The following is a 19799-nucleotide window of genomic DNA, read 5'->3' as shown; positions in this document are numbered from 1 at the left end:
TTATTTATATAGCGCCAAATCACAACAAAAGTCGCCTCAAGGCGCTTCATAGATACAGAGAAAAACCCAACAATCATATGATCCCCTGTGAGCAAGCACTTTGGCGACAGTGGGAAGGAAAAACTCCCTTTTAACAGGAAGAAACCTCCGGCAGAACCAGGCTCAACTGCTGTGACTGGTTGGGGTGAGAGAAGGAAGACAGGATAAAGACATGCTGTGGAAGAGAGACAGAGGTTAATAACAGATATGATTCAATGCAGAGACGTCTATTAACACATAGTGAGTGAGAAAGGTGACTGGAAAGTAAAAACTCAATGCATCATGGGAATCCCCCGCAGCCTATGTCTATTGCAGCATAACTAAGGGAGGATTCAGGGTCACCTGGTCCAGCCCTAACTATATGCTTTAGCAACAAGGAAAGTTTTAAGCCTAATCTTAAAAGTAGAGATAGTGTCTGTCTCCCGAATCCAAACTGGAAGCTGGTTCCACAGAAGAGGGGCCTGAAAACTGAAGGCTCTGCCTCCCATTCTACTTTTAAATACTCTAGGAACAACAAGTAGGCTTGCAGAGCGAGAGCGAAGTGCTCTAATAGGGTGATATGGTACTACAAAGTCATTAAGATAAGATGGGGCCTGATTATTTAAGACCTTGTATGTGAGGAGCAGGATTTTGAATTCAATTCTGGATTTAACAGGAAGCCAATGAAGGGAAGCCAAAACAGGAGAAATATGCTCTCTCTTTCTAGTCCCTGTCAGGACTCTTGCTGCAGCATTTTGGATTAGCTGAAGGCTTTTCAGCGAGTTTTTTGGACATCCTGATAATAATGAATTTAAGTAGTCCAGCCTGGAAGTAATAAATGCATGAACTAGTTTTTCAGCGTCACTCTGAGACAGGATATTTCTAATTTTAGAGATGTTGCGCAAATGGAAGAAAGCAGTCCTACATATTTGTTTAATATGTGCGTTGAAGGACATGCATGTCCTGGTCAAAAATGACTCCAAGGTTTCTCACAGCGTTACTGGAGGCCAAGGTAATGCCATCCAGAGTAAGAATCTGGTTAGATACCATATTTCTAGGCTTTTCAGGGCCGAGTACAATAACCTCAGTTTTATCTGAATTAAGAAGCAGAAAGTTAGCGGCCATCCAGATCTTTATGTCTTTAAGACATTCCTGCAGTTTAACTAATTGGTGTGTGTTATCTGGCTTCACAGACAGATAGAGCTGGGTGTCATCTGCATAGCAGTGAAAATTTATGCTATGTCTTCTAATGATGCTGCCTAAGGGAAGCATGTATAATGTAAACAGAATTGGTCCTAGCACTGAACCCTGTGGAACTCCATAATTAACCCCAGTGTGTGAAGAGGACTCTCCATTTACATGAACAAACTGGAGTCTATTAGATAGATATGATACCACATTATATCTGTGATATCACACAGTAAATATAAATTCATGAAATTCTCAAAAGAGGAAACTTGGATTAAAGGGATGTGGAAAAAAGAAGCTGAGGAGGCTGAAGGCCAGGTTCAGTTATGGTGCTGTGCCACATGAGTAAATGATTTGTTTCCCTGCATGCTGTGTGGTGCTGCTGGTATTTATAAGTTAAGAAAATGCGGAGCGATCCGTGTAAATTGTGTGCTGAAATCAGACCTATTATTTGCATGCATTTTGAGGGCAGTAAATATACTATATGATCCTTTGAAATAATCAACAAAAATGTATTTTAAAAAACTAAAAAAAATTGAAAATGTCCAGATTTTAGTCCTTGCATATTATTATGTTTTGAGTGACTGTGCATGTTTGTGTGCAGAACATCAAATATTAAATGTGTCTTCATTTAAGTTTTCTCAAGAAACAGTGAACAATCAGACAGTTTTGACACAATCAAATACTTTGAAGAAGGAAATAAACTCATATTAGAAAACAATAAACAAGTGGTTTGATTTTGGTTCTGAGGCTATGCAGTTGTGGCAGACTGAGGCAACCGAATACAAAATGCTCCTGTGCAGAAGGAATGGGTCACCCAGACTAGACAATGGAGGGACTCACCAAGCGGTATATTAAACAGCTCAGCAAGGCTGTGCAGCAAAACCCACAGTATACACTCAGTGGTGAGCAGCTGCTGGAGTACATCATTGTGTCAGAGGATCCAGCTGTGGCCATCACAGTTATTCAGTCTTTGAGGTAAACCTCTGTAAAGTAAAAGTAAAGTGAGCTTGTTAGTCCCCATAGGGAAATAGTTCCTCTGCATTTAACCCATTCACCCAGTGAAGCAGTGGGCAGCCACCAGTGCAGCGCCCGGGGAGCAGTGTGTAGGGACGGTACCTTGCTCAGGGGTACCTCAGGGTAGCCGTTCAGTGGAGTCGAACCCCCGACCTTCCGATCATGGGGCCACCACTCTACCTACTGAGCTATCCCTGCCCCCCCCCCCCCCCTTTTTTTTTTTTTTTTTTTTTTTTTTTTAAATTATAGGTCACTGGGTTTCCTTCTCTGAAAAGTTAATGTTTCAAAGAAACTGCAGGAACGTTTTTGTTTTACAACAATCATTGCTTACTAATTACTGACCATAGGTCTGGTTTTTCTTTTTATGTGGCCTTTTTCAGCTTTATTAGATAAATTTAGTAAAGAAATGACAGGAAAGCAGGCGCAGAGAGAGAAGACATGCAGCAAAGGACTGTGGGTCGGACTCAGCTATATGGCATGTGGGTACCCACTCGACACGCTGAGCTAAACCGGTACCCAGGTCTGGTTTTTTATCCAATTTCCAGGTCAAAATTTCTAGAAGCTAATTTCTTCTACAGATGTTAAAAACCGTTAACCGCTAAAACTTCTTAAGTTAGACTCATGCAAACATCCTCATTTAAATATCAGTCTAAGTAGACATAATGGGAGTTTTACATGTATGTTCATGTGTCATACTTTAATCATACAATCATGCTTTACGTTTAAATTAATGATTATGATCCAAAAATTGGTTAAGTAATTGTCTAAGATGTCACATCTCATTCATGTGGTTCATTTATGCTACAATTTATTTTTTAGCAAATAAAGCAAAAACATTAGTGGGAAAGTGAATTTCACAATCTAAGATCTCTAAATAATCTTAAAATATAAACAACGTTTGCAACTTTTGCACTGTTCTCTCCCGGTTACGCTTTTTAATTAGGCACTGTATTCCCTTTATCATACTTTATGTGATAAAGTATAATGAATGCCAGCTGTACGCATGTCAGCAGTGAATGAAAACAAACAAACAAGCAAACAAACAAAAACGGGTCTTAATGGTTATGTCTGTGGGCATAGGTGTGCAATTGAGATAAAGTTCTTAAAGCACATAGAATAAACAACTTATTTAAATTTCTTGCTGTGAAACACAGCCAGTCATTTGTGACATGTGTCACAGCCAGTCATGCGGTTGTACTATAAAGCATTTGGAGTAACCAGTAAGACTGGAAAGCACTACATAAATGCCAGTCCATTGCAATACTTCAGTGAGGGCTCAGTCTGGGCCACCATTAGGTGGCAGGATTGCCACTTTAATGAATGTAAGAATTCCTGCAGAGCTGAAGACACAAATTAGTGTAAAGTAACTCAGACGTCCCAGACACGTTTATCTGTTTTACCAAGTATGAGGTCTCGTTTTCTGTAAACTTGTACATTTAATGTACATCTCTTCTTATTTCCTGCATTAAATTTACATGAGAACCATGGGAAATGTAGACTGTTTAATGCAGGTGTCACTATGCTGTATAGTATTATACTTCAAATTTCTTCTTCTGAAACCCAGGTTCCACTTTTCTTCCAGCTGATGTCACTGCTGCAGCTCACGGGGATTCTGTGATGGAAACGCAACCTTTTGAGCCTGTGTCCCACAGCGGCACCTTTAGGGTGGCTGGCTCCACTAGCAGCAGTAAATCCACAGGTACTGATGAGAAATTCAAAGCTTCAGTCGCTGCTCATCTGAAACACGCCACACAGAAGGGATCCAACAGCTCCTATAAAATGTGTCCAGAATTCTTGGAGACCATATGGTGCAAAGAAAAAAAATGCTCAGTATTCTTTAAACACAAAATGAGATGAGTTGCTTTCAGTATCCCAAACTCCTGTAGGACCCTCAAACACATTTTAAAAGTAAATATATGTTTTGACAGGCATGTGAGGGGCCAATTGTTCTCTGATTTTGCCCTTTTATTGTTGAGGGGATCTGAGATTGTGAAGATTACCTATCACATTCACACAACTGGCACAAACCAGAAATGTATATGCCACACACACACACACACACACACACACACACACACACACACACACACACACACACACACACACACACACACAGCCTTACTGAGTGCAGATCAGTGTCTAAGCAGCCACCTGCAGTCCCCCATTAGCTGGCAAGGAAATGGAATTGAAAAGATTCAGACCATGAAATGTGGCCAATAATGCCAGCTCTGATCTAAACCTGTACTGAATCTCAATGATGTAGTAACAGCACTGACACATTCAGTTTGTGAAACCTTACCTGACACATCTCTCTAAGCTATGGATCTGTCCCTGCTGCCGAAGCTGGCTGAAGCTGTCACAGCTGTCCTCACTGATGCGGCTAATTTAATGCTGCGCATCAGACGGCAAACCAACAAAATCAGACGTGCTAATGTCGCAGCGGCAGCTTTATCCTTGGCATCATGGTGTTGGGTTTTTATTAAGTATTGGTAGAGATTGTGTTTCCCTTTGAGTTTGTTTGACACCTTGCCTTGATGTGCAGGTGTTATGAAATGTTGACTCAACAGTGTCCTTAAGTGTATTCTGATGTAGTTTTTTATAGTGGCCAGAGGTGGGACCAAGTCATTGTTTTGCAAGTCTCAAGTAAGTCTCAAGTCTTTATCCTCAAGTCTCAAGTCAAGTCTCAAGTAATGTCAGGCAAGTCAGAGTCGAGTCTCAAGTCACTGGTGTAAAAGTCCGAGTCAAGTCACAAGTCTGAAACTTTGAATTTCAAGTCCTTTCGAGTCTTTAAAAAAAAAAAAAACGAAAAAAGCATGTTGCAGTTATGCTAAATGTAAATATTAGACCATGTAATTTTTAAATCTGTGTTTTTCTCAACACATGACAAAATAGTGAATGTAGAAAATATACACAAATTGTGAAATTGCACCTCTTTAAAATGCAGCTCAATTAAACCTAGCTCCAAGAATAATTTTCACCGACAGTTCTGAGATAAGCTGCATGTTATTCTTGGATGCGGTTGTAACTTCAGGTCACTGCAACAAGCCCAGGTACAGTTTACCGACAGATGGGTACAGGACCTTGAAATGCACCGTGTAGAACGAAAGACCATCGTACGTATCATAAGTTTACCAGTCTCACAAATCGTCTTCATAAATACACATTCGTTAACCGTTTATTAATAGGACCTTTGAGCTCAACGGTAATTAATTAGCAGTGGAAATAATTTCTGGTACGCGTTACAGAAATGTAGCAGTGACAATAATATTGTATGCTGTAATCGTACTGGGCAATTAGTGATACAAAAAACCTGTTTTATCCTGTGAATAAAAGTATATGTTTTTGTCAGTGTACCATGGTAATAACAGAAGCGAAACACAATATTGTGTCAGGACAATTCACTATTTATGCACAATAAATAAAGGAGCATAGCGCGACAATTTCTGTTCAGCGCCAGACTTGCTTGTAACCTATATCACCAATTATGTTATGAAAATGACGCATTAACTACAACAGCAGACTGACCTTCGTGTAAATGCTTGGAGCAGACTAACCTGTGAGCTGGAGTGTTCTGGGACGTTATATTTGATCTTTGAATGGCTGCAATCCAGGCCATCCGTCGCCTCTTTGTTACTTCGGAAACATGGCTCGAACAATTTCTCTTCAACGACGTAATCCGATAACAACCGATCTCTTTACCCGTCGGCTTCCCGTGGCTGTCATGCGACCGGCTATTGCAGTTAATAATACAACAGCTTCTTGACATTTTTGTGTTTCTTTTTTATCGCTGTGATTTCAATTGAAAGCCTGCGTGCGCTAGTACCTCTTGCCACGAGTTCCCAGAATCCTTTGCGGTTTTACCCCTGAATGACGTCACATTTTCAATCTCTATATAATATGCATGTTAAATTTTATATTTGGGGTAAAATATCAAGTCTTTTCAAGTAAACCGGTTCAAGTCCAATTCAAGTCCCAGGTCATTGGTGTAAAAGTCCAAGTCAAGTCACAAGTCTTAGAACATTTTTTCAAGTCAAGTCTAAAGTCATAAAATTAATGACTCGAGTCTGACTCGAGTCCAAGTCATGTGACTCGAGTCCACACCTCTGATAGTGGCTATATAAATACGGACCTCTCAAATATATTGTTTCATTAGCAAGGTTTGAAAAAGATTATAGCTTACCAGTCAAGAGAGTGAAGTAAACTGGTTAGGGAATGCAAAAATTAAGTAAAACTGATCACTATTCCTAAAATCCAAAAATGAGGACATAAATGTGGCAAGCCAAGTTACACTACAGTCTACTCTTCACTTTGATTGGCTTAATACGGATAATTAACTTCATTGTAGGGCACTTTGTTACCCACTTTACCAAGTTCATGACAAGCAGATTTTAATGAAGTAGCGCAACGTTCACAGATCGTTTGTTTGACAAATTGTTGAATGCCCAAAATGTATCTGCATATTATCGAGCTACAGAAAACGCAGCGTTAATTTTACATGGTGATCTGCATCACTCGACAGGTGCATTGATCACTTGGTTTTGTAAATGTTCACCACTTTGAACTGTGGATTCAGTGGATCCTCCTCTGAAGGAAGTAGTTAAAATGAATCACAGAAGCACTTTTGCTTAGATTTTAAAGAATTTGACCAGCTAAGCAGGCATTTATGGGTCTTTTCACTTGATTCGGATCATTCTTAGCAATATAGACGGTTCAACCACAACCTCAGTATTGTGTCCCTCTGTCTTTAATAGATTGTCTCGTTATCCACCTGATTTTACTGCCATTCCTCGCCATCTAACTCCTCATTGCAGTTATTTTTGGATTGTGTTTGGATGGATTCTTCCAGTGTTTGCCGGACTTTTTTGTTTGTCATTAATTTCCATTAGATGTATTTTTGTTTGCATTTTGTTTGCGTAAAGTTTCTGTTCAGTGATCATTTCAGGACACATCAGACCTGGCTGGTTGTGCTTATCGCAGCATTTTTAGCACTTACTCAAAAAAACTCCAGTCATAGGCATACAGCCGCTTTTAATACTTCTTGGTCAGAACCAACATAATAGTAAAAAGGCTGCAAAATTGTAGTAGCAGTAGTTAAAGTTTAAACCAGTTCCCATCAGTTAACAAGTTCTTTGTTTGACTAAAAATATTTAAAGGTAGCAAGAGGTGAAGACAGGATTAAAAAACAAAAAAGAAAAGAAAAAAACAGCTTCCCTTCTCTCACCAATCCCACTTGGTAGAGCAGATTGCCTAGGCTCAGATGCATGTCAGTAATTAATTCATTCTGCGAACAGGAGAATTTGCAGAGAGATTTTGCAATAACAATAAACTTTCATACTGCAAACATTCAAATTAGGGTTTGTACCTTTACAAATGCTTTCAGTTCACCTACAGGCAAACAGTATTAAACCCCAAAGTTTTTATTGTTATTTTTATTACTTTCTACATATGAAGCAAGAATATGGAATTATGTAGCAAAGAAAATATTGATAAATTGCTGTAAGTGTGTCTTATATTTTAGATTCCTCAATGACGCCGACTTTTGCTTTTTTGACCGTGCTGCAAACCCTTGGCCTTCTCTCAGTGAGCTTCATGACGTAGTTACCTGAAATGGTTTTCACTTCACAGGTGGGCCTTGTCAGGGTTCATTTGTGGAATTTCTTGCCTTCTTAATGGGGTTGGAACCATCAGTTGTGTACACAGCTGACAGTCCTATTTGACAGTTGTTAGAATTCATATTATGGCAAAAACCAGTCAGCCAAGTAAAAACAAACAACAGTCCATCATTACTTTAAGAACTGAAGGTGAGTCAGTCTTTGAATGTGTCCCCAAGTGCAGTCGCAAGAATGATCAAGTGCTAGGACAACACTGGATCACCTCTGCTGCTAAATCACCAGCCTCAGAAATCACAATTTAACAGGACCTCACGTTAGAGCCTAGATTAATGCCACACAGTGTTCCAGTAGCAGACACACCTCTACATCAACTGTTCAGAGGAGACTGTCCGGATCAGGCCTTTATGGTCAAATAGCTGCTAAGAAACCACAACTAAGGAAAAGGAACAAGCAGAAGAGATTTGTTTGGGCCAAGAAACACAAGGAATGGACATTAGACCAGTGGAAATCTGTACTTTGGTCTGATGAGTCCAAATCTGAGATTTTTGGTCCACCCGCTGTGTCTTTGTGTGATGCAGAAAAGGTGAACAGATGGTCTCTACATGCCTGGTTCCCACCATGAAGCATGGAGGTGTGATGGTGTGGGGGTGCTTTGCTGGTGACACTGTTGTGGATTTATTCAAAGTTGAAGGCACAATGAACCAGCATGGCTCCAACAGCATCCTGCAGCGACATGCATCCCATCCAGTTTGCATTTAGCCTTCAGGCTGTATAAGCGCTATTTGACCAAGAAGGAGAGTGATGGATTGCTGCGTCACATGGCCTGGCCTCCACAGTCACCTGACCTAACCCCAATCGAGATGGTCTGGGATGAGATGGACCAAAGGACCAAAGTGAAGGCCAAAGGACCAACAAGTGCTCAGCATCTCTGGGAATTCCTTCAAGACTGTTGGAAAACCATTTCAGGTGACTACCTCATGAAGCTTATTGAGAGAATGCCAAGAGTGTGCAAAGCAGTAATCAAAGCAAAGAGTGGCTATTTTGAAGAACCTACAATATGAAACATGTTTTGAGTTATTTCACATTTTTCTGTATACTAAATAATTCCATATGTGTTCAGTCATAGTTTTGATGCCTTCAGTGAGAAACTACAATGTAAATAGTAATTGGAAGTGTTATCAGTGTTGCGGAAATTGGGCACCATTCACAGTAACTGTGAGTGCATCAACATGTATGATGAGGTGAAAAAAAAGGGCACCAAAGAAACAACAGACTGAAATTCTGTACAAGGACCGGACAGCAGAAGACTGAATCAAAATGACTTTCTCTGTTGATGCCTCTTTTTGACCATTTGGGACAATATGCAAAACGTTGAGCCAACAGTGGAGCTTCCCTGCTCTCTCTGCAGAGTTGCATCTCATGCAAAACAAAGAATTTGGTGCTAGTTTTCCAGTTTGATGGAGCCCCTTGTCCCACTAGATAACTAGATAAAAAAGATAAAACAGGATCCTGTGAATTTTGATCAGCTTGGAGAACTAATAATGCAAGAATGGATCCTCATTAGTCTGGATTTGGCCCAAAGTTCTGATATCCATCATGTCACAGAGAACTGCAGAATGTAAGAAGAAGAAGGATCAACACTGTAAATATTCTTTTCATAACTTTGATTTAACTATCAATAAAATTCTTTGAAACATATGAAATGCTTATGATTGTTCTTCACTATAGTAAAGAGATCCATAAAAAATAATCCAAATAAAAACTGAATGAAACAAAATGTTTTCTTCTGCCAGCTTCTAGCTTCTCACTACTAAAGATGGATACTAAATGCTTGTTCTGGCTCCGGCTGGACAGAGGACCTATCAGGACTAATCACCTGCGACATCAGCATGTTAGAAGCAGAAGGCTGGTGTTGCCTGCAGTCATATCTCTCCCTCACCAGGCTCTCTGAGCAGATTCAACATGAGCTTAATTAATGATTTGATAACTGCAGAGGCGTTAAAAGGAGCATGGAGACGAGCATTAATCCCATATAAAAGAGCTAAACTGGTTAGTGATGTGTGGCTTCTTACATGCTCACGCTTATTCTGATTGGCTCAGTGTGAGCTCACCAGCATGCTGAGAGTAAGACCGAAGTAAGAACTAAAGAAAGCAGATGTTTACGGAAGGGTGTATCAGTGTGAACCTTCACACTGCAGGGAGCAGCGGGTAGTTATTAAATCTAGACGGAGATGCCATCTGTAAGATATGCAAGTCCGTTTGGATGAATAAAGGTGGGAGGATTGGGCGCTGTAAGGTTGTGACTGGCAGTTCAAAACACCATAGGTGGATTTCTGAAAACCTTCAATTTGCACAAGTGGTCAAGGAATCCACTGAGCTTCACCTGAGACCACAAAATGAACAGATGCGGATGGATGAAGTTTGGTTATTTCACTTGAGAGAATATATTTTTGTTGTAAAAACTTTTGCATGAAATACATTGCTATGAGTTTTTGGTACCAACCCGAGGACAATGATCACAGTTTTTTATTTGCATATGTATTTTTTATTACCTCCGGCAAACAGGTAATGCCTTTGGTAGCATTTACATGCATCTAAAACTGCTGAAGCTGCTGTGACAATCAAAGTGTAAATAACGGCTTTATAACCCATTAGCTTGACGAGTTTCAGTTTGTGGCCTTCGTCTGGATCATAAAAGTATTTGCATGTGCTTTATTAATATGTTGTTCTGTCTGAAAATACAATAGCTTGAAAAGTTTTAAATAAATTCTGATAAAACCTTATCAAATTTGGCTTCCATCCACCCAGGTGTTGAAGGTCTGCTTAACAAATTACTGGTTGAAAATTGACAAAAAGCCTTAAAACTTAAACTATGATTCTTACAAGTATGGTGTGTATTGTCAACATATAGAAAGCACTGTATTAAGATTTTAAAATATCAAGTCAGATTTCACCTCTGACCTCTTCTTCAAGGTCAGTAGATTGATCTGAATGTCAATGTGATAATAATGTTATGTAGAGGAGTTTGAAATGCTGGTTCTTAATGCCGTTGTTTGTACTGACAACAAACGTGCATACAGGGAATGATATATAGTCAGAAAAGGTCAAATTTTCATAAACATTGTTTTATCTTAAAATTCTACTACCTTTGTTTGTATTGGACACGTTTAGGACATGATACTGGTATATGGAGATTCAAAAATCACATCACAGTTTGCCTCCAAATACGTCACATTCAAACCTCTGACCTCACTTTTACATTTCATATCTGTATTTCTTTGAAGTTGACCCCAAAATGTGTTATAAACAAAGTGAAAGAGAAAGAGAATGAGCTAAGGTTAGTTAGAAATGATAAGATCAGGTTATCCATGTCCAGTTGTTCTTAATTCAGTAGCTATTATTCATTATGGGGGTGACCGTGGCTCAGGGGTTGGGAAGCTCATCTGTAACCGGAAGGTCGCCGGTTCGATCCCCGGGCTCTCTGTCCTGGTCGTTGTGTCCTTGGGCAAGACACTTTACCCTACCGCCTACTGGTGATGGCCAGAGGGGCCGATGGCACGATATGGCAGCCTCGCTTCTGTCAGTCTGCCCCAGGGCAGCTGTGGCTACAACTGTAGCTTGCCTCCACCAGTGTGTGAATGCGAGAGTGAATGAATAGTGGCATTGTAAAGCGCTTTGGGTGCCTTGAAAAGCGCTATATAAATCCAATCCATTATTATTATTATGTACTTCTAAAATAAACATATCATACTACCCTTATCTGATTTTAACTGCAGTACAAACTTAATAACATATGTTAAAAATGAAGAAACCAAAATAAAAATATATAAAATACATTATAATTCCCTTAAAACTAAATATTGCTCAGAGAGTCAGCTGCCTTTGCAGAGGTTGCAGAGTGCTTCTTGTATTTATTTATTGCCATTTAAGTCATGAATATTAATGGTTTAAAGTAAAAATAAATCACCAAAAACTCCAATAAGCTTGAAGCCGAGAGATTTGACAGAGGGCAGGTGTGGTAGTATTACAGTGCGGCTCTGAACACATATTAAATGTACCACAGACTGAGCATTTAAACATTGAAAGAATGATGATCATTTATGTACAAATCTTCTTGCTGTAGAAGAAAGAGAGTTTTTGTTTGAGTCATAGAGCATGACAATGTATCGCATTCTGCAGCCAGACTGGAAGAAGCTTGGCACTTGCATCACTTCTGCTGAAACAGAGCATGGCAGATATCAGGGGGACAACATCTTTGTGGCTCTCTCATTGAACAAACCCAACGAAACACATCACATTAATTCTTTGCTTTGCCATGAGGAGGCAAAACACCAAACAAGCCAGCTGTCAGCGAAAGAAAATCCCCCCCAGGCCAGGTATAAATCTGGATAGTCCAAGAGTAAAATCCCTCCACCATTCAAAAGCATAATCGCCCTAATCCCACATGTATCTGTCTAGAGGCTCGAGACTTGGCCTGAATCTGTCCTTCCACTTAGCCATTCCTCTGTGTTTGTGCCTCTGCTCTGTTTGTGTAAATGCATTTGTTGTTGGGCATTATGTGGTGTCTTCATCATCAGTATGAAGCTCTGAACAAACACGTTCAGTGCTTCCCTTCACTTGACATTAAGTTCATCATTAAAATGTGTATAAAATCAAATAACCTCAGACAGAGTGCCTCTTCTTTTTAAAACAGATTTACGCTATTCATCCAAACGTATGCGGAAATAATACTCCTTGAGTAAGATTTACTCAATAACTTCATTCATTTTGAGATGCTTCTAGAATTTCTCCATTGCATATATTTTCCACTTCCAGAAGTTTTATTTCTACATAAATGTTATTTCTCTTTTTTAAGCGCTGCCTGGTTAATGTTTTATTTTGGAATGCCCGCGCCACCAAAAACAAGTTTGTGGAGAATCGATCCCAGTATGCAGAGTTCCAATGACTAATTGTGACCTCTCCAGCAAACTGCAATCACACAGTATTGACTCCATTTGTGTTTTGTCAGTCTTTGGTTGTGAGGACACTGCTGATGATCTCATTTAATCATCAGCGACATTTAAATGTCTAAATCTGGTCACATTCTAAATAGTTACTACTAATACATACACTTACTGGACACATTATTAGGTACACTTTGCTAGTACCTTGTGGATCTTTTGTTTACTTTTGGAACTGCCTTAATTCTTGGCACAGATCTAGAGTTGGATGTCTCAAGACCACTTTTTCGTGGTCTCGCTCTTGTCTTGGTCTCGCTGTCTCGGTCTTGCTGTCTGAGATCAACATAGTGGTCGGGAGATTTGGAGTCAACAGTATCCATGACACACAACGTAACGTTCGATAGTGTGTCATGCGTAAAAGCATCAGCTCTAAGAGCTGTGCTTAGAGAGTGCTTTGTAGTGAATCAGAAGAGTCGACTCCTCACTTCATTTCCTTTCGCTGCTCAGCTCTCACACAGTGGCTCATCTATGCTCCAATCCCTCCATATTGTGGCCAATCACATGCGAGGATATAGGATAATATCATTATGTGAAAAACAGAGAGGGTGAGAGACGCGGCAGTCAAGTGGAGCGTGCGTCTGTCCTCTCAGTAAGTGAGTGAGACAGTAGACAGTGAGGAGGGCTTTGCAAGTGCATCGCAAAAACACATAAACATGCCTGACACCCGTAAACAGCGCAGCATCTGGCTGCAGTTTAAAGACTTTTTTGTCTCGGTCTGTCTTGGTCTTGGTCTCGATACCCCCTGGTCTTGGTATTGTCTTGGTCTTGGTTTAGGGGGTCTTGACTACAAGTCTACTCAGATCGTGGTATAGTTGAAAGATAATTTCAGTTTCTTGTTCTTAATAACAGGATTTGCACTTGGTGTGGTCTTTTGTTGCTGTGGCAGTTCTCCTTTGAAATTTGCTGCGTTGTGTGTTGAGAGATGCTCTTCTGCAAACGTTGGTTGCAAAGAATCTGCTTTATTTCTGTTCCGTTCCCATCAGGTCCTTTGACCTCTGGCTTAACAAGGCATTTTTGCCCAGAGAACTGACACTCACCAAATATTTCCTTTTATTTATTTATTTATTTTTTACCATTCTCTGTAAACCCTAGAGATGGTCCTGTGGCAAAATTCCAGTAGATTTGCTGTTTCTGAAATACTCAGACCAGCCTGCCTGGCATTAATAGCCATGCCACATTCAAAGTCACTTAAACCACTTTTCGTTCCCATTCTGACGCTCAATTTCATACGGGATTTCTTGACTATGCCTACGTGCATGCTGCAAAGTGACTGGCTAATTAGAAATTTCTAGCAATGAGCAGTTGAGCAGCTGGTTCTAATGAAGTGGCTGGTAAGTGTATATCATCATACAATCTGCCTGGATTCAATTTATAAATGTATACATTTAAATGTCCGCTGGGATTTGATTGTGTAGCTGGAGGGTAAATTGTGTGGTTGTCTTAGCACAAACATTTCGCAAGCAAATAAAAAATGCAAGTCAAAATTTGCTTGTAAAAGCTTTTAAAAACAAATGTGGATATTTTAAACAATGATGTCTCAATCAAATCAACCAAAATAATTTGAACCAAACAATTCAATCCTAATATTAATCTTGATGCCTGATGGACTGTTTAGACATATTTTAAACCTCAAATCAGAAGAAATAGCTCCTATGGAAAACATTAATTAATTGATGAAAGTTTACAATGGCTTTTAAAAGAAGACCATTCACCATTTTAAACCAGATTCAGACTGATTAGTAAAGGTTCTGGTCACTGTTTCCAAATTCAATTCAGTTCAATTCAGTTTTATTTATACAGCGCCAAATTGCAATGACAGTCGCCTCAAGGTGCATTATATTGTAAGGGAGACCCTACAATACAATAATGTGAATTATTCAACCACAACAAAGGCATCCAGTGAACCAGTGTTACACAAAACAGACGCCCTTAAGAAACTTAAGGGACTTTGTTATTAGCCTTTAACAAAATCAGAATATTTCTTCCAATTTATTTCACTCAGTCTTTAAAAAATAACAAACATAACACAGTTTAAAAGGCATAAAATAGTCTTTTTCAACAGCAAGGTGACTCAAATAGAGGTATTAGATGAAAACCTGACATATCTTGGCATGGTGTGCAGTGGAGGACAAAAGAAGAAGTCGCAGGCTTAAAAAACAGACAAGTCTGAAAATCTTTACGAAATAGGAAAAAGAGACGTGACACAGGACCTAAGATGAATCTGGATCTTCAGTTAACACATCTGCTGCTCACTGCAGTGTTAATTCTGGCAGAAAATTCAGATTCAGTTTCAGTCATGGTCTTGTGCCTAATATTTCACTTAGTTTTAGTCATAATTTAGGCATCTAAGTTTAGCTTTACTTGACTAAATAAGATTATCATAGACTACACCTTAAGTTGATTTAGCAGTCATAGATATTAAGTGTAAAAGCTTCTTATGTTTGTACCGGGTTTTGAGTTTACAAAGCACTTTATTTTCCTTCACATCAAATGCGGAGTGTGTCCGTATGTCTGCTCTTCTCTTCCTGACTTTTTGTCATGTTTTCATGAGAAAGAGGGAGCATGGAAGCTCCCCTGCCTCCCACACTGTTTGTTAGCAGCAGATCAAATGTGCACATCTAACCTTACTCAAGAAGGCAATTACTTTTGATTGGATCACTTCCAAACTCGTTCTGCCTTTCTACACAACTTAACTAGTTCTGATTGGATCTTGTCTCCAGAACATTTTCATCTTGTTTTATTAGCTGATGAAAGGGTAAATGCTTTTCATCATAGTTTCTGTCCTGGTGTGTTTTCATCTTGTTTTAATCAGAAACAAAAACTATGGTGATAATTATTGGTTAATGAAATTAAGACTGGTTCATTAATGGTGCTAAACATACTTGCAATAAAAGCATACCTGATTAGAAAAAGACACAGTGGGACACTATCACTCACTGACTGGCCTCCCCAGAATGTGGACATTATTGAAGCAACGTGGGAGAAAATAAACGGCAGCAAACATCCAAAGAGATTTGTCCTTCAAGAAACCTGGAGAACTATTCCTGAAGACTACTTAAAGAAATGACAAGAAAGCTTGACTAAGAGCGTTCAGACTGTCTTGAAAGATAAATGTGGTAATACCATACATAGACTTTCAAGTTCATTAGAGTTCTATAAACTCAAGGGTTCATACACCGTTTTCAGGGTCAAATTCAAGCACTTTTTAAGCACGTTCAAGATCCATTTTCAAGCTTTTCCAGCACATTGCCAAAAAACACAATATATGCTTCACTTTGCATCACCTCAATAAGACAATGTAAAAATTTTAATCAAATCATCTTAGATTGACTTAAATGTACCTTTTCACCTTTGGTTAAAAACATAGAAAACGTGACACAAAATGCTGCAAAATTAATTCCCTATAAAACCATCAGTAAGATGTTTAACTGTGTTGCTGTCTGTATTGTTTAAGTCCTAAATTATGGCCTTTAAAGTATTAGTCCTAAATGCATCATGTACAGTAAGACAGGAATGGAGAATAGAGGAATGGAGGCTTTGAACAGATGACATAGCCAGTTCAATTCAACACATAAAACTTTAAGAATGCAAAAGGATCTGTCTAAAAGCTGTTTATTTCATCGATCATCTGTGATATTATTATATACAGTTATAATGCATTGTTCATCTCCCTTAAATAAACAGGCAGCCTCAAAATAGGAAACATTCATATACGAAAACACATAGATATTTGTCTGTTGTCTCAGTGGCTGATAGTGCCCCACAGGCCTCAGTGTGAGCTTGAAGCAATTTATAATTTTTAAGTTGTTTAATGTGTAAGCCCTGACAATAAAAAGATTTTGCATTAAAGCCAGGAAACTTGACTTTTCTTTGTGACCATATGGATCAGTCATATCACCCCTAAGGTGTTGCCAAAGCTGCCAAGTTAATAGTCGAAAAAGCTGCAGCAATACACAAAAATATAAACAGTATTCTGTTTACTTGGTGACAACTTCGATTTTACCTTTTACTTAGAAAGCCTTAAGTTGGCTAATTATGTATCGAGCTAACGTTTAAAGCTTTCACTTGAGGGAAGTAACTCACATTACTGCAACTGCTAAGTAATGTTAGCTAAGTACACAGCATATTCTATAAATTACCATGCCATAACTAACTGCTATACTAGCGCTGCTGTATTGCATCACACTCAGTGCATTTCAATAATGTATCCCCTGAGTTTGCTAGCTAGCAAAATAATAATCAATTGTAACATCAAATGATTCAAGAGTGGAAACTCCACCATTGTGAAAAAGTGCAAATCCTTTTTGCAGACTTTTCAGGTGTCTACTCATGAATTTGGTCCTTGTCTTATCCATGATTTGTATTTGTATCAGATAGTAATTTGTTGTGAATAAAGTACAATTACAATTTCAAGCAGTTTAAGCACCACATCTGAAACTCAAGCACTTTTCAAACCTTGAAAAGACAATATTAAAATCCAAGTATTTTCAAGGCTTTCAAGCACCCTATGAACCCTGAAACTCTGTTAATGTCTTATATACTGTATCTCCATGTATGTTTGCACGTTTTTATAAATTATTTCTATAAATTTGATGAACATAAAGAAATGAGGGGTATGTCATTAGGGTGATGGTTGGTCTAGTTTCTCCTTTCTTCTAATTAAACTTCCTGCAGTTATTCTCCTCTCTAGTGAGCGGAGTTCTGTTCCCACTCCTCAGGCTGACACTGTTGCTGATTGTCATCATTAACGCCACTATATGAGGACCAGGTGATCCATCTAGCCTCTGCCAGATAGTCTCCCTCTCTCAAGTGGTAACAGGCCAAATCTAACCTCCTCGCACTTACCTTTTGCTCAGTTCCCTGCGGTAACCATTTCAATAAAGACTACAAAACCTTCTCTGAGTCTCTTTTGGTTCTGCATTTAGTGTATACACTTAGTGTATTGTGTTGCCATTCAATACTCTGGCCATATGATGAACCCAGGTAAAGTGTAGAGTGCATGTGGAGCCCTGAGGAGCATTCATTGAAAGCTGATTAAAAATGATCTGAAAGCAGAATATCTATTTTGCAATTGCTCTCTCCGGAAGAAATGTTTCGGATTATTAAGCAGATCGGTGCACACATACTCAAAACAGGGTAATTAAAAGATTTAATTTTAGATAAAGACAAGATCAGTACTTGTAACAACACATACATACATTGGAGAGATGAGGTTTTTTTCCCTTTGTAGTCGGTGCCAGATTGTTACCAAGAGACCACATCTTAAAGGTACACAAATATTGATTAAAGCAGTTTTCCCTTTAGAATTGAATCCTTGTTATCCACAGTTAGAGTAGCACCGCATAAAAAGAAAGGGCCAAAGAAATGTCTGGGGAAAGAAAGTCCAGCTGGAATTTCAAAGTTCATTTTTTCCTTTCTTTTCGTTTTTAGTGCCAGCTGGCCATCCTGTCAAAAAAAAAAAAAAAAAAAAGACAGTCTGAATGGAGTTTAGCCAAGGACATATTTGCGTGCTGACATGTCTATTCTCTGTAGTCAAGCCTCTTGATGACAAAGAAAAAGAAAAAAATCCTACCTCGTGTTGTTGTGATTGAACGACCTTGGGTTTGTTTGTTGCTGTCAAACTCTTGAAACAATGTGTTGGAGAATCTGAGGACTTTGATTCTTAAGACTCAAATATTTCAGCGACAACATTCAACAAAAACACAGATTAAGACCCCCTGGAGATATAAGCATCTACTGCTGTCAGACTGCTGTCTGTTTCATGTTTCAGTTTTCCTTTTAAATAGTACGCGTGCAGCACACTTCTCGTACAGTTTTAAATACACTTGGTTCCGTTGTGGCGATCAGTTTCGTGTAATTGCAAATTCAATATCTCGGTGCGGGGCAGGGATAGCTCAGTAGGTAGAGTGGTGGCCCCATGATCGGAAGGTCGGGGATTCGATTCCCCTGAACAGCTACCCTGAGGTACCCCTGAGCAAGGTACCGTCCCTACACACTGCTCCCCGGGCGCCCAATGGCTGCCCACTGCTTCACTGAGTGAATGGGTTAAATGCAGAGAGGAATTTCCCCACGGGGATCAATAAAGTACACTTTCTTTCTTAACTTCAGCATTATCTTGTATCTACTCAGCCCTCCAATAATTTCAGACAATGTCTCCAGCAATGGTCACTCTGATTCAGTAACGACCTTTCAGCCCCCCTTAAAGTAATTATGAACTCATTGCTGCAGGCAGCGTAAAGTCTTTTCTTCAAGCTGTGCTGAAGGTTTTATTCTTTTAAACCAGTGAATGACATGGAAAGTATTATAAGAAGGATTTAATGAATAATAAGCTTAAAAAATGAACATCAAGTGGATTGAAGGGCAGACTTTGGGAGTGCACGAATGACCCGTTTCAATCAGAGATTGTACATTTGTGTCTCAACCTCCTTATATCAGCAGAGTGACGACATTGTATTAAGTTCAGGTAGACATAAAATCCCTGCTTCATTACTCTTAAACCTAAACTGTGTCAGTACAAATTAAGTATAAGACTATTGAGATGATTTTTTCCCTTTTTTTGTAATTCACATGAGATACAGTACATGAATATAGATTTCCATATTTGTCTGCAGAAGTGGATGATGTGATGACATACTGTGATAATGTTGAAGCAAGAGTTATTTCAGCTGGGCTTATTTATGAATTGGGAGCATCTGGGTTTAGCAGAATGCACCACAGAGAGCTGAGATTGCTGGAGGTGACGCTTACATGGTAGTTGAGTCTGGCTGGTAACAGTGGTAGGAAGGTTCACCACAGCAGGACAACCACATGCAAGATAAAATATTCTCCTCTTCTGTGCTCTACACACTGTTCTTGAAGGCCACTTGAAGTTTGGAGGTCTGCAGTGACTCTGCAGAAAGTTGGTGACCTCTCCCTCAGCACCCGCTGACCCTGCTCTGTGATTTTAGGTGCCCTGCCACTTTGT

The sequence above is a fragment of the Copadichromis virginalis genome, linkage group LG17 (assembly GCF_057382275.1).
Source record: "Copadichromis virginalis isolate Kocher_CV1m ecotype Utaka linkage group LG17, C_Virginalis_male_GT1.1, whole genome shotgun sequence".
Taxonomy (NCBI): Eukaryota; Metazoa; Chordata; class Actinopteri; order Cichliformes; family Cichlidae; genus Copadichromis; species Copadichromis virginalis.
This window is presented reverse-complemented; position numbering follows the sequence as displayed.